We start from the raw sequence: 15,651 nt of genomic DNA, 5'->3' as shown, positions 1-15,651 counted from the left end.
GATTTAACTGCTGCCAACAATCTAATAGGTATGAAAAGCGGAAGTAAATTATTGTTTTCCAGATGATTAAATGAAGTGCTAGTTGAAAAGAAATTAAGTAAGACGAGGTATACACCTTGCTAAACTGTTTACAATCATCATGGGTACAAGAATTCTGAAGATGTAAATACACTTTGAACATATTTCCTCGTGAAAACTGCTGATTTCATGTTTCAGATTAATCTTTTTATTTGCACTTTGTTTCAATTAGTATTGTTTCAGGTCCTAAACCAATTTGTGTAAACAGTTCATAGATAAACCATATCACTGGCAAAACAAGCATACTAATAAACACCCACGTAGGCGAACAAGGTGACGACAGCCAAAATCAACATTTATTCTTACAGATAAAACACCCTCTATATTATTTTATTGGAATCCTTTGAGATGAGTAACTTGTGTATTTATTTTTGTGGACTGTTATCTTCAGCTTCATAGTTGGGATTTTTTTGTTTTTTTGTTTTTTCGTAGCGTAATGGATAGAGGCGTTGAATCTTTACGGTTCCAGGTGAGAATTGTCTGGAGATAGCAGGCCAGAGGATTAGTTGGCCAAACCATGGTGAAAGAACAATAACTATAGAAGGTAGTAATTACTAAGGATACAGTTACGAGACTCGGCATTTCTATCCCGTCACTGTTAATCACCTTAAGAAGGCCAGAGGATGAATTGGCCGAAACGTGGTGAGACAACTACAACTATGAAGATGAGGATAATAGTCCGCAAATAAATAAATAAAACACCTTCTTTCATTCCAAACGTTCCTGAACACTTTGAACTCTTATTCATTGTTAGTACTTCATTCTGCACTGTCTTAATGCAACGTAGTACACAAGTTTACACACGGGACCCACATGTTGCATGCAGTCTACGTCACAAGGAACATAGGCCAAGTAATAACTCCACCCTTTTTATTTCCCGTTCTCCGGCTACGCGTGACTTTTCGTTACGGCTGTGACGTCACCCACGTCTCTAACGTGTTCTCTCTCCTTTTATATATATATATTTTTTATTATTATTCTTTACCACGCCAGCATTTCTGCACACGGATCGATATTTGAACATAGCCACCATACGCACTATGTTATATTAACAGCTTGTCTATTCATAAATTAATATATAATCGTCTGTTTTAAATCCAGTATACAACAGGCCGGGTCGATTATTGAAGACGTTAACAAAACAGCGTAAAGGAGAAAAAATTAGATACGTCATCAATACGGAGAAACAAAAACACTTATCTACAAATAAAATAGGCTTCATTTAACAAACGAGATAGGCTTAGTGATAGTCAACTTGTAGCCCGTCTCAGTTATTTTATAGTAACGTTTTTTCGTTCTGAATAAACACTTTTAACTAAGTCGTCAAACTCAACCACTGTCAGCTAGATTGGCCATTTTAAAACGGTTATCTTTGTTATTCGCATTAAGCTGTCTGTCTCTGAACCACGACTGTCACGGGAGGATGACTGCTTTGGACAGCGAATAACAAAAATATCTCGGGTCGAATGAACGTAACAAATGTTGCCTTACGCGCGTGCGTGTGTCGCCTTACGCACGCGTAATTACGACTCCTGTGCGAGTATTTGTGTGTTAGCTATTCTCACCCGAACCTTCTAGTAAAAGACTTATTCATTTGGTGTTATTTTATTTTATTTATTTTTTTTTTTATTACTATTTAGTCGCTTTTTGTTTGAACCGTTTTTGTTATATGGAGTAGGGTATAAGCGGTAGGTTGATTTGATAAAGATGTAAAGGCGTGTTGGGTTTACGAATTTCGGGAGCGGAGGATCATAATTATAATCATATGTGTCGACATGTGTCTACGATAAGCGGAAAATGATGATTAATGTTTTTTATCCCTTGTGTGGCTTTTTTGTGAGCGCCCGTCTTAACATCTAGTTAATCTATCCCATAATAGAGCCTAGTTAATACACGTCATTAGAAAACCTAATTAATAGGCATTGCATCTATTTAATATTATAAAATATTACATACATTTAATATAATCCGTTATAACACCTAGCTGGTATACCTTAAAACCAATTAGAACATCTAGTCAATGCACGTTACTATAACCGACTAAAATAAAATACACCACTTTAACACTTCGTTAACTCGGTTTTGCGAACTCTCTCATCTATAATGGAATAATGAAAGAAAATCCTCTGTTCTATAATAAAGGTCAATGTGTATTTATTTGTAACTTAAAGTTTCTGTACACATTAAAATAATTATCAATATTTATAATTACTAGCGGAGCCTGTGGAAATTCCACAACGGATTCTTACATATGGAAATTCCACAGCGGATTCTTACATATGTAATATATTGATGTTGGCATTCTGTGGATGTTCAGCATAAATAGAGACGCCCTGATATCATTGTAGCTCTTTTGTTAAAACTGCAAAAGTATTTATCTAAGGTAGGAAGGACGCTCGGCATAGCCCGGTCGTAAAATACCTTTAAATATTATTTTTTAATTAATGCAGATTTCGTATATATTATTATAGAGTAATTTCCTATCGATTCTTATATATTATAAAGTTGTGATTTCAAAAATAAAAAAATATCCATATTACTTGAGTTCACCAGCTTGAATCGAAACCGAAACTAAAACTTCTGAAGAGTTCTTGGTAAAAATATTGATTACAAGAAATAGAAGGTAATAACAATTAAACGACAGTAACTCGGAAGAAAACAGATGTAAGCGTGACACACAAAATAACTCACACGCTATCATATTAATAAGTAAGTAATTAAAATTGAGACTTATCTGGGAAATTAAGAAAAGGTTGTCAATCTTCTTTGGTTTTTTTTCTTCTTTTTTTACACGGTGGTCATCACTTATCAAGGCCCGGAAGCCACTCAGGGATAAGGGTTATTGCAAGTATAGTATGTTAGTGTGGAGATTTATTAAAGTGTTTACTTAAGGGGGCGGTTCATTAGGAATTTGTTTACGTTGGACTTGAAGACATCCTGGTTGTAGTCAGGTAGGAAACAAGCAGACGGAACAGAGTTCCACAGGCGTGCAGTTCTAAGAAAGAAGCGTTGTTCATGGAATCCACGTTTTGATTTAGGCACAGATAAAGAGTGGGGAAAATTTTTGACAGTGGATTCAGCTAGACGGGTGTTTTTCGTGAAAGATTGGAGTTCAGACGAGCACCTGCCATGGAAATAACGATAAAACAAGGATAGGCTCGCAACGTCTCTTCTGTGGGAGAGAGGTTGCAGGGAAGAGAAAAGGGCATCCCCCACTAAGCCACGAAGTCTATTTTGTACTCTGTCAAGGCAGGATAGGCTGTTTTTAGCAGCTCCTACCCATATATGGCAGTAGTATTCCATCATTGGACGTACTTGGCTTTTATATAGATAGAGAATTGCATCAGTAGTGAGATATCTTCTGGGGCGGTAAAAGGATCCCACCATCTTTCCAGCGACCTTGGCAACAGACTTGATGTACGTGTTCCATTTCAGATCAGGAGTAAAGGACAAACCCAGAAGCTTGTCAAAACATGGGGCTTCTCCTAGACGAGAGCCATCCATTTCAATTGATGCCAGATGGGGATCAGAGCGTTGATCTATATGCAACATTCCGACATCCGTTCGTAAGAATACTCTGAGTGCTTACTATACTATTTGACATTTGCCATTTATATGCGTTTAATTTCCTTTTCTTCTCGTATAAATTGAAGTAACGTATCACTTCCTACACTGATGATTGCAGAAAACATGGAATACTAGTGTACGTAGGTATTAAAATAATTGTGTATAAAATAAGATATGGAAAATAGAAAAATATATACTGGTGCATATAGCTTTATTAATGAATTTGAAACAAAGGTATACAATAAAGTGTTTAGGTGTTATGAAGATTTTATGTGAAGCATTTCGAAACCTAATGCTTCTCATCAGAAAAGAAGGTGATGTGCTAGGTAAAAAGATATTGATGCGACGTCTGGACATATTTGAGGGTTTGTACAGGGGTATACATTAGAGGGAGGGTATATATATAAGTAATTTCTGCAACTAATGGGCGAGTCCTTATTAATTTTTGAATATATATATATATATATATATATATATATATATATATATTCCAAGAAAAAACAATGAGTAACATTGGCACATTATTCGGCTATTATCCAGTTTACGACCTAATCGCTGGTAACTTCGCAAGGGCACCTTCCTGCGGGATACGTAAGAAGTCGGAAAATGCCAAAATGATTAGCAAATCAGTTGACATAAAGTGACAAAGTTTCTATAAAAGCGTGAAATTCGGTAAATCAAAAGAAAATTTTTTAACCGTAAATGACTTTCAACAGGCTATGACATGTAAATTGAATACCATTAGGTTGATGTGTGTAAGCGAGCGTTTAACATCACGTCGTATCAGTAGCATTGTATGGATCAATCTCCCTCGCCTCAAATTTCTCCTTTCCTTCCTCCCTCTTACAAAACGGGGTATTGTTTTTTTTTTTTTGTTTTTGTTTTTTTTTGTTTTTGTTTTTTGTGTGTTTTATTTTTCAGTCGAGTAACAACCCTAGACTAGCTTACTCAGTTGAAAAACAAATCCTATTGGGTTAAAATAAATTTTTAATGAAATTTGGCTAAATTTTCTGTTGCTTTTTTTTAACGTGTAAATAGAATGCCATTCTTACTATAGGAGAGTGAAAACGGCGCATTTTAAATTAATCGACTGACGGTCTTCACTTCGACATCTTCCGGCTGTTAAATAAGCTATTGGAAAATACCGATTCGGAGTTGCTAAAAGTGCAGATGTAAAATGGATAAGTTCACATTATTATTTTGTAAATGTTAAGATTTAAAGCATTTATATATATATATATATATATATATATATATATATATATATATATATATATATATATATATATATATATATAGGGTGGAGCGATAAAATGATCACCCTAGAAAAGACGACATGATTCAATTTCCGTTTGACGAAAACCGGTTTTCTTTTTTGGTTGCAGACTAGGTGGCCAATTGTGTACAAATCCCAAGAGCGATAGAAGCCTTCTATTATGTCTGGAAGTGGCACAATGTTCAACGAGCGAGATCGGAGATTCGCCGTAGTACAACTCATGCTCTCTACCGATCCAGATTATGGCAGCAGGATCATTGCCAGTATTCTTAAAATGCAAATCCGGGCGGCTCAACGCTTAAGGGCACAGCTACACGCATCGGACAACCAACGGTTATGGTCTTTTGTGCAGTGATGGCCGCATTAGGCCACCTCACATCTTCGAAGTTGGCTTGAAAGTCAACACCAAAATGTACCTAGATGTGCTGAAGAGTGTGGTTATTCCCTAATGCAATCTAATGGCCGCTGGCAGGCCTTGAGTGTGACAGCAGGACTCGGCGCCGAACCACAATCCAAAAAGACCCAGGCTTGGCTTCAAAAGGAGTGCTACGACTTTGTATGCTTTTCTCACTGACACCCTCTTCCTACCCCGACCTGAACCCGCATTTGGTCATACATCGAGATGACCAACATGACTTCATACAGCATCAAAGCCAGCCTGATTGCCGTCATACGATGAGCTCTCACCGGCGCTAGTGGAAAAGACATGCTCCCAGTTCCGCACCCGTATCGAGGCGGTGATTTAGGCTAAAGGCGGCTACATTGAATAGATGACAGTTCTACTGCATGATCAAGTTATTTAAATTGATTTTTTCAATAAAGTTTTAAAATAAAGCTGTAGTGTTGTTTTCTTTAGGGTGACAATTTGATCGTTCTATCCTAATATATATAAGGCTAAACGCCTGTGTGTGTGTCTGGTCACGAATAGGCTTCTATATGGTTGACTATTATAGAAAACTGATCACATATAATGATAGAAAATGTATCGATACACAGGAATGGGTATGTTTGATCTGGTATAATGATGATTCATTAAAATTGTGGGGTCTTCGTTCGCGCCTGGTCCACAAAGTATGGAAATAAAAAATTAAAAATTAACAAAAAGCGTTTACAAGTGTTTTTGATATAGATGTACATAACAATACTTTGATAAGTATGTTTTAACTTAAATAGGGGTGGTATGATAAAATTGTAGGGTCTGCGTTCGCGCCTGGCCTCCATAGAATGGAAATAGGCACAAACTTTAATAAAGACTTTTCATATCTATCTGCGTAAGTATACTTTGATAATTATGTTTCAGTTTGAAGAAATATGGTATAATAAAATTATGGGGGTGTTCGTTCTCGCCTGACCTCCATAGAATGGAAATATGTTACAAAGTTTAACAAGGTTTTTTTAATATAGATCCACAGAATATTGTGATAAGTGTTTCAGTGTGAACAGGTATGGTATAATAAATTATGGGGTTTATCTATTTTATTTTTACTTTCATCATATTTTGTTTTGGTTTGGATACCCCCAAATTCGAACCTATCTCTTTACAACCCTTCCTTTTCATAACCTATCATACTTTCATAAATCAGAGTCCATTTTCTGTAGACTGTTTTTGAACCCAGCCAACGACGGGTACTTTCGCTTGTATATATATATATATATATATATATATATGATTGCAACGTCTTGTCAGACGAGTGCCACTCCCTCAAACATTTAAAATCGATGAGCCCAAATGCCTGAGGGAGTATCTATACAAAGATGATGTTACAGAGTCTTAGCTTTGTACGACAGCTAAGTCTCTCTCTCGGTTCTAAAATGTTGAGATCCAGCAACAAGAAAGAGCAAGATAGCCAGCAACAAATTAAACTGCAGACCAGCTTAATGCGGGTAATGGTCTCCCGCTTTATGGTTTTTTAAATCAGAGATTTGCTTCTCCTAGAAAGGCTGCCTTCACTACGGCTTACGGGAGCCCTCTCCACCCCAATACACATATACACACACACAAATATACACGGTGCTAGTTGGCCGTTGACCCAGAAAAAAGAGTTCATTCGCCCTTTGGAAGGTCTTGTTTTTAATCCTCCAGGGAGATTAGCCGCCCTCCTCACCAAACAAGTCTGGTGGGGGAACCAGTTTAGTCGCCGGTGACCCGACCATGAGGCAGGTAGTACTGGGTTACATTGTACCAGTAGCATATGACATGACCTGACACAAATATATATATATATATATATATATATATATATATATATATATATATATACATACATACATACATACACCCCGATCACTCTGAATTCGATATATATATATATATATATATATATATATATATATATATATATATATATATATATTCATAACAAGACTTCTCTTGAAAAGGACTAATAGGTCTGAAATATATTGAGATTTATAACACCATTGAATACAACAGAAAAAAAAATGACTGTTGTTTAGAGTTAAAATTTGTGTGAAAAAGAAAAAACAAACAACAAAAAAAAAGAAATTTATTTCTTTTGTTTTCATTTAATTTTACTCTATATAAAAAAAAATCTCGCATTGTTCTTAGCTTTTAATTTTACCTTATAATTTTCTTCAACAATGCTTCAAGCAAACTACAATCTACTTATATATATATATATATATATATATATATATACACATTATCTTCTCTTCTATCTTCTCTATATAAATAAAATGAACTCATTTTTTTCCGTCTGATTTTGACATTAATAGGATTAAAAATCAAGATATTTCATGCAAATATAATATGCACAAACGGCAGAATAATATCTGAGGTGTGTTATAGGCTTATTATTTCTCAAATTCCTCGATAATCTTAGATTTCTATACTTTTTCTGCTGAGAAGTCACGGCCAAAATCGGTTAAGATCAATGGAAGTGGTAAAATATTTTCTCTCTAATAAATTCCTCCTCCCCCTGCCACCACTTAACACCGTTTGGGGATCGTTCACAAGGAACAGTTGAGAAGAGAACACCGGTTTGGCTTCGTAGTTCTTTCATGTGAAGTTATTTAAAATCACGAAACTAAGCTGCAGTGATCTGTGGCGTAATGGTTAGCATACTGGACAATTCACATTATATTTTCACGTTCGCGCCGACCTACCGTTGTTTTTTTTTTTCCTAAACAACTGGAATGGACTTTTCTTGGTGGCCGAACTGTTAACGTTGCAGATGTTTTTTTTTTGTTTTTTTTTTCACACTTTATTTTCCTACTTTTACTCATGACTCCGGGTTTGATCCTTCCTACTTACCTACCATAACATTTTTTAAAACTCCCCCCCGTCCCAGAAACAAACACTCGGGCAACGCCGGGTACCCCCGCTAGTATATATATATATATATCAATATCAATTTAATATATACATATATATATATATATGTATATATATATATGTACTAAATTGAAATACGCATGAAAACATAATTACAACGCAATATTATGAGAACAAGAGTATTTACTTGTTTAAAATTAATATTTCAGAATGATAATACTTCAGATTTTTTTCCTCGGAATGACGTTAAGTTGAAGAAAAAATAGTTAATGGAGAGTTCGCGTGTTCTTATCTGAGGTTTTGTTTTTGAAATGCCGGAAGAATGCGTTTAGCAACAGAATTTGAAATTCAGGGCACTATTTTCCGTGTTAGAAGCGTTGATTGAATTTGAATATTTAATTGAAATACGTATGAAAACCGAATTAAAACGCAATAAAAAATAAACTATATTTCTCTTTCATTCTCACATCCTTATATTCTTTTTCTCTTTCATTCTCACATCCTTATATTCTTTTTCTCTTTCATTCTCACATCCTTATATTCTTTTTCTCTTTCATTCTCACATCCTTATATTCTTTTTCTCTTTCATTCTCACATCCTTATATTCTTTTTCTCTTTCATTCTCACATCCTTATATTCTTTTTCTCTTTCATTCTCACATCCTTATATTCTTTTTCTCTTTCATTCTCACATTCTTATATTCTTTTTCTCTTTCATTCTCACATTCTTATATTCTTTTTCTCTTTCATTCTCACTCTCTCGAAATTGCGAAAGCATGTCTGAAGGTCATTATTGAAAAAAAATCAATATTTTTATAAATACCTATCAGCACTGTTTGTTTAAGATTGTTAAACTTAGTTAATTATTAATGATAGATCATTTGTGTTACTCATAATTATAATTTCTGATAAGTGCACGCAAATAATACTCATCCCAGGATAGATAGCATGAAATCTCCGAATAGAATAGTTCTGCAAAACATATTTTCCTTTACAAAGATCAAAATCAACATATTATGCTGCTAAACCTTATGTCCAGAATCCTTATTCTAGTTTTAATCAAAATCTGTAACACTTGATTCTAGAAAATGTCTAAAATTTAAGGCTGAATCACTCTTAAGAAATTGTAATTCACGAATTCTTGCTTAATTTAAATCTAATTATTATGGATCATATTTAATGCAAACCTGAAATATTTGAATTTTCAAATGAGCGTCTATGCCATATCATGCTTCCCTTTAAAGAAACAAACATTTATAGAATATTTAGTAATTGATGTTTTATGTCTAGTGTCGAAATTCCACAAGAATCGGGGGTATCTAATTTTTACTGAGAGCTTCCACTTACCTTTGTGTAACAGGCGTGTTTCAAATTTTATAATGATCGGTTAATTAGTTAAGGAATTACTCATTTGCATAGAAATACACAAACCTATACACATAACTATCTTTATATAGGGATTAGCACAAGCGATAAACACCTGTAGATACAATAACATACTTTTATTTCTATTCATTTTTCATTATTTTTATTTGTATGAGTTTTTTTTTTTTTCTTTTTTTGACTAAACGTGTGAACACTTAGCAATCGGATACGCCTGTTTAATGCATTATACATTTTTCAGGTTACCTCCTCCTCCGTTTGCCTGGTGTGTATAGCAACATCTATTGCTTGGAAATGGAGGTATAAATTACGGGTTGGTGGCTACCCTGGGTGTGTTCGGTCCCGCCCTCGAATTTTACGGTGGAATTAAACGGTTATACACGCTAGTGTTGAGACGATTGATCGGAATCAGAATCGTGAATTAAAAAGAATCGGAATTTTTTGGGTGTATCGAAATCGGAAAAATGTGTGCCTATTTTCCGACGCCCAAAACGATTCTTTTCATTCTGTTTATTTCTTTGTTTCCGTTTAAAATTTATATTTTTTTCATGCCAAAAATATTTGTTTCTCAATTATCAGTAACAGTAAAATTAATAGGTCATACCCACAAATTTCTGTTTACATTTTCGAAATTATATGCACGTACCACATGGATTTTTGTGGCAATACAATCTCCACACACGCAACAACAACAGCAAAAATAATTACATAAATAAATAAATAAATAAAAACAACTCTGCATTTTATAATTTAAAAAGAATCGGGATCAGTTATTATATCGGAATCGAGAATTTAGAACGGAATCGGAAATTGTATCGGAATCGGGAATAATTTAGAATCGTCCCATCACTAATACAAGTTGCAGCGAATTTGTCGAGCCGAAAAACTGAATGCCTTTTTCGAGTGTCGAAATTTTGATGTTGACCGGATGAGACTAAGCATAAAGCCAATCTAGATAGGCAGGGGTCACATTTGTTGATAAAGAAATTTAGAAATAATTAACGTTATTAAGATGACTTTGAACTGCATTCATCTCATATCAAATGTGAATAGAGAAAGGAAATTAGGGTATGTCTTTTTGTTTATTAGGCATATGTACTTTGATTACACGTGTAATTACTTGCTATATTCACTAAATCAAATTGGTGTTGTGTGATTGGTGTGATAGATACAATGGCTGGCTATGAAATCAGTGTATCCAGAACGCGGGCAGGTGACAATAATCAAGTGACTAACGACACGTACAGGAGGAACGGCTTGCAACGAAGGTATGAATAACATCTCTGTAATGATTACAGCAAATTGTTATTGCATGTATAACACAAGGCTGATAACGCAATAATAGTTATTGTATTTCACCAACAGATTGACCAAAAGGGTTGATACGCCATAAACGAGATCAGACAACCAAGTTTAACTTAATACAGACGGCAGCGGATGAGTGATTCAGTTCTGAGAATCGAACGCATTTCACATATCTTTGAATTGAAGGTTTTATTTGTGCTACGGTTTGGGCACTGGTTAGCAGGTTGGTACGAGAACGTAAAAGTTACGTAGTGGCGTGCGATAGTAGCTGTAAGCTCGGCGTCCTATGTTCAAGTTAAATTGGGGTTCTCTGTCCCATCGCCATAATATTGCATCTTGTGTTTGTTTTACAAGTACTTTAATAGAATGTGCTCCGATGAATTCACAGCACTTGTGCCCTCCTCGATGTGCATACTCCCGCCCAAACTAAAAAGCAGAAAAATCCCACCTCTTCACTGTTGAGGACCTAAAATACCGGAAAGCCTTTTATTCTAATGGCTTATTCCCTCAGAATGCCAGGCTTTAAAATTCTCTCCCTGATTCATACTTTCCCGATGATACTGACATACAAAGATTGAAATGTAATGTAAACAGACATCTTGCTACTCAACTCCCCACAATTCCCTGTTTAACGCGATCCTAAATAGTAGCCTTTTACGACCAAGATGCAATATGTCTTGTTTGGGGGTGAAAAAGAACATAAAAAAACATCCTTGGGACAGAAATGAATCACTATCACATAAGCTACGTGAATAAACTAGTAGAGAAGATTAGATTATCAAGTCTGTGTAGGACAACTAGGAAGAGTGCAAATACTGAAATAACACGACCTACTTTAGGTTCCCGACAAATCGTTCTGTACAAAACCAAAAAATACTTAGTATAAAGAGTGGGACTTGTTTTCTATGAAGCATAAACCCGATTAAAATTTTGAGTATATCGTCTGACAGGTCATCCGCATTATCCAGCAACTTTCATTGATAGAGTAACCGTGTTAATGTACAAACTTAGTCAATACAATTACCGTGTACTTATATTATATTTAATTGGAATTCATTATTGAGATGAGTATTATTTTTTAATTTCATTTATTGCAGACTATTATCCTTATCTTTTCTTAGTTGTTTCACGACGTTTCGGCCAACTATTCCTCTGCCTTCGTCAGGTGGTAACCGCGACGTGATAGGAACTCCGAACCTCCTAACTGCATCCACTGCAATTACTGCCTTTCATAGGTGTTGTCGTCTCACCACGTTTTGGCCAAGTAAGCTTCTGGCCGGCTTTGGGTAGGATTGAAACTGCTATCTTCAGACAATTCTCACCTGGAACCGTAGAGATTCAACGTCTCTATCAGTGATTGCAGTGGATGCAATTAGGAGATCCGGAGTTCCTATCCCGTCGCGGTTACCACCTGACGAAGGCCAGGGGAATAGTTGAGCGAAACGTCATGAAACAACCCATAAAAGATAAGGATAATAGTCCGCAATAAATAAAATTAAAAATTAATATTGTGTACTTGTTTGCTACTGCATAAAATGATATATTAAATGTCTCTGTCGATAACATTCATTGTTATCATTACTGCTGCCAGAAGAACTCGTAGAAATACCAATGTTTTTTTTTTGTTTTTGTTTTTCAAGCATAATTCGTGCTAGATGGGTTGAACCGACTTCTCCAGAAAGAGGAAGCGTCTAGGGAATATTAAATTCACAAGCAGTCCCCTTGCGTATGTACATCCTCGTTAGCAAAGCTGATAACATCATGTTTTTTTTAAGTTTTTGAAGGGATGCATCGACGTCTCCCTTTATATGCAGTGCCTGGTATTTCCAAATAGTCGCCCGTATGGTACTGACCAGTGTCATTGTTGCTTAACTTCAGTGATCTAACGGAATCGATGGTCAACGTGATTGTGCCGTATATAATACCAAAATGAATTCAAGAAACTGTGTTTTGACTTTATTTACCATATGATTTCGATTCTTGAAAATGTCTCAAATAAAAGAATTAAGCTTAAAATGTTTTGAGAGATTATGCCTTTATTATGTCTTAAACTCTTTTAGCTATTCAAAAAGAAATGAAATTTGGAAAAAGATTTATTTATTGAAGTCTAATACTTATTATATATCTTATATCTGTTCTAAAATTCTTAAGATCAGTGAATTTATTTATGAGTGAATCCTGCATATATGTATAATCATATACACACCCCTACCCCCATATATATATATATATATATATATATATATATATATATATACATACATACATACACACATATATATATGTATACACATATATATATGTATACACATATATATATAGAGACACATATATATATATATTACACACACAGACACATATATACACATATATATATATACACACAGACACATATATATACACATATATATACACACACTCATATATATATACACACACACATATATATATATATATATACACACCCTCATATATATACACACCCACACACACACATATATATATTGGTGATTGATGGGATGATTCCAATATTATTACCGATTCCGATTCTTTATAAATGTTTAAATATTTGACTATAAAATGGTTATTTTTGTCCTGATCACCATAAAAACAACTTTTAAGGTGCACATATTTTTTTTCAAGCATAAAAACACAGTTGTAAGGAAGTGATTTATAGATTTTAATTTTAGTGGAAATTTAGATCAATAAATATTTATTATTTTATTTTTACTATCAACAGAGGAAGATTTTTCTCGAGCCAAAATCAAATAAAAAAAGATAAAGGAATCGTTTTTGGCATCGGAAAATAAGCACCGATTTTTTCCGATTCCGATACTCCAAAAAAGTTCCAATTTTGCCAATTCCCGATTCCAATTCATCGTCCCAACACTAATATATACATATATATTACTAAAACTGATAGTTCGTTAAATAGGGCAAATGTTATATAGGTCGTTGACTTAGAATGATTGTTTTATACCAAATTGATGGTTGAATATGATTAAATGCGTGTGATTTTTTTTATTTATTATTAATTTCTTTTAATTCTTCACTCTGAATCGAGCAGATACGATAATCCTTAGTTCGCTTCACCTTATCATAACAAAGGTATATCAAAATTTTATCCAGATCAGCCTATTAAGTTCCCTGAATAATGGAATGCTCAGACAAAGGAATTATATATAACTTTTATTTATTTTTTTTTACAGAAGCATTTATAAATATCGTTACACATTCATGAGCATGTTTCAGTTAGCCAGTTATTAGTAATTAGAGACAACTTCAGGCGATGCTGCTTATACAAAAGTAGAGTCCGTGATGGAAATTGAAAAAAAAAAAAAAATTACATCAGATACTGATGAAGAGGACAGTCACGTGTTATTCAAAAATAATATAAATTTAAATAAGTGAAAAAGAAAATGGCAGGAAAAAGAAAGAATAAAATAAAAATATATAAAAAATAAAAATATAAAATTGAAATTATACACAAATAAATAAATTAAAAAAAACGGGGGAAAAAAGACAAAACTAAAAAAAAAAAAAATGAAAGAGCCTAATATATCTTTATGTTGGTTGTTTCACTTCTGAAAAATATTAACCTCGAACAATAGAGCACTGTCGTAAATAATCTTATCCGCTATTTAATTGATTGTAAATGCGAGGCTTGCTCTTTGTTTGTAAATAAAAGGGCAAGCGACTTGAGCATTATAAAAGTTGTGGACCAATCCGACTATCAACGCGATGGTTCTAGGTTCAGTTCTTGACTAAGGAAAGATGCTAGTCTAGTTGCACTGATGATGGTTGGCTGTTTTTGTTTTACGGCATATCAATCCTTTTCAGGTTATTTAATGTTGAATCCAGTTATTTTGAAAAAAAAATTTTTAATAGAATATATATTTTTTTCAAGTCGGTTTCTATTTAACCCATAGTCGGGACCTTAACAGGCACTACCACTCCAGGTCAGAGTGGACCTGGAAGCAATGGCAATTAAAGAGTAGCTCAGCTCTCTACACTCCCCAAAGCCCGCAAGCTGGGGGCTCACCATCAGATATAGTTTAAGGTCATATCCAGGGCCCTGCACTGATTAGTTGTGATACAACGAAACACGAAACAGTACTATACGTGGATGGCTGTTTTTTTTTTTTTTTTTTTTTTTTTTGTGTTTTTTACCGAATATATATATATATATATATATATATATATATATATATATATATATATATATATATATTCGGTGAAAAAAACATAGTTGGAAATGTGTGAAATCAAAATGAAAGTAAAATGTTTCCCCGGATGACAATGGGTTTAGAGTTCACATAGTTACTAATCTTTATTTATGGTTAGAATAGAGTAAGCTTTTGACATTTGAACGTGGTGATCATACTTAAAATACTGAGTTGTTCCCCTTGCACCAGTTAAAGCCAATTGCGTTTTTTTTTATCGAACGAGTTTAAAAACCGGTTGAGGTGGGCTTTCAAATCTCTTCCGGTGCACATAAACAGAACTCAACAAAAATATGGTTTGAATTTAAATACTAATAAAAGCAATTTTAACATTTATATTTTCAAACTAGTAAGCAGTTTATTAGAATTAAGAAATTAAACACTTCATACCACTAGGGCGTCATCATACCCAAGTATTTTGTTTGTATCTTTTTAATTTTTGTTTCATAACTCAAATTGCAATTTTACACTCAATGAATTATATAAATAGAAACAAAGTGTAGCATCTGTTCTGATACTACATTTCAC

The 15,651-nt window shown here is 34.1% G+C and overlaps 1 protein-coding gene across 1 annotated transcript in view; it reads right to left on the bottom strand.

Moving 5' to 3' along the window:
- LOC145257593 (C4b-binding protein beta chain-like) overlaps window positions 1-15,651 on the bottom strand; it is a 395,583-nt gene that overhangs the window by 225,096 nt on the left and 154,836 nt on the right. The gene's annotated exons all lie outside the window — the stretch shown is intronic.

Source organism: Euprymna scolopes, chromosome 3 (genome assembly GCF_053919585.1).
Source record: "Euprymna scolopes isolate OS-2025 chromosome 3, ASM5391958v1, whole genome shotgun sequence".
Taxonomy (NCBI): domain Eukaryota; kingdom Metazoa; phylum Mollusca; class Cephalopoda; order Sepiida; family Sepiolidae; genus Euprymna; species Euprymna scolopes.
The sequence above is the reverse complement of the archived record's forward strand: the minus strand, read 5'-3'. Positions and strand labels throughout refer to the sequence as shown.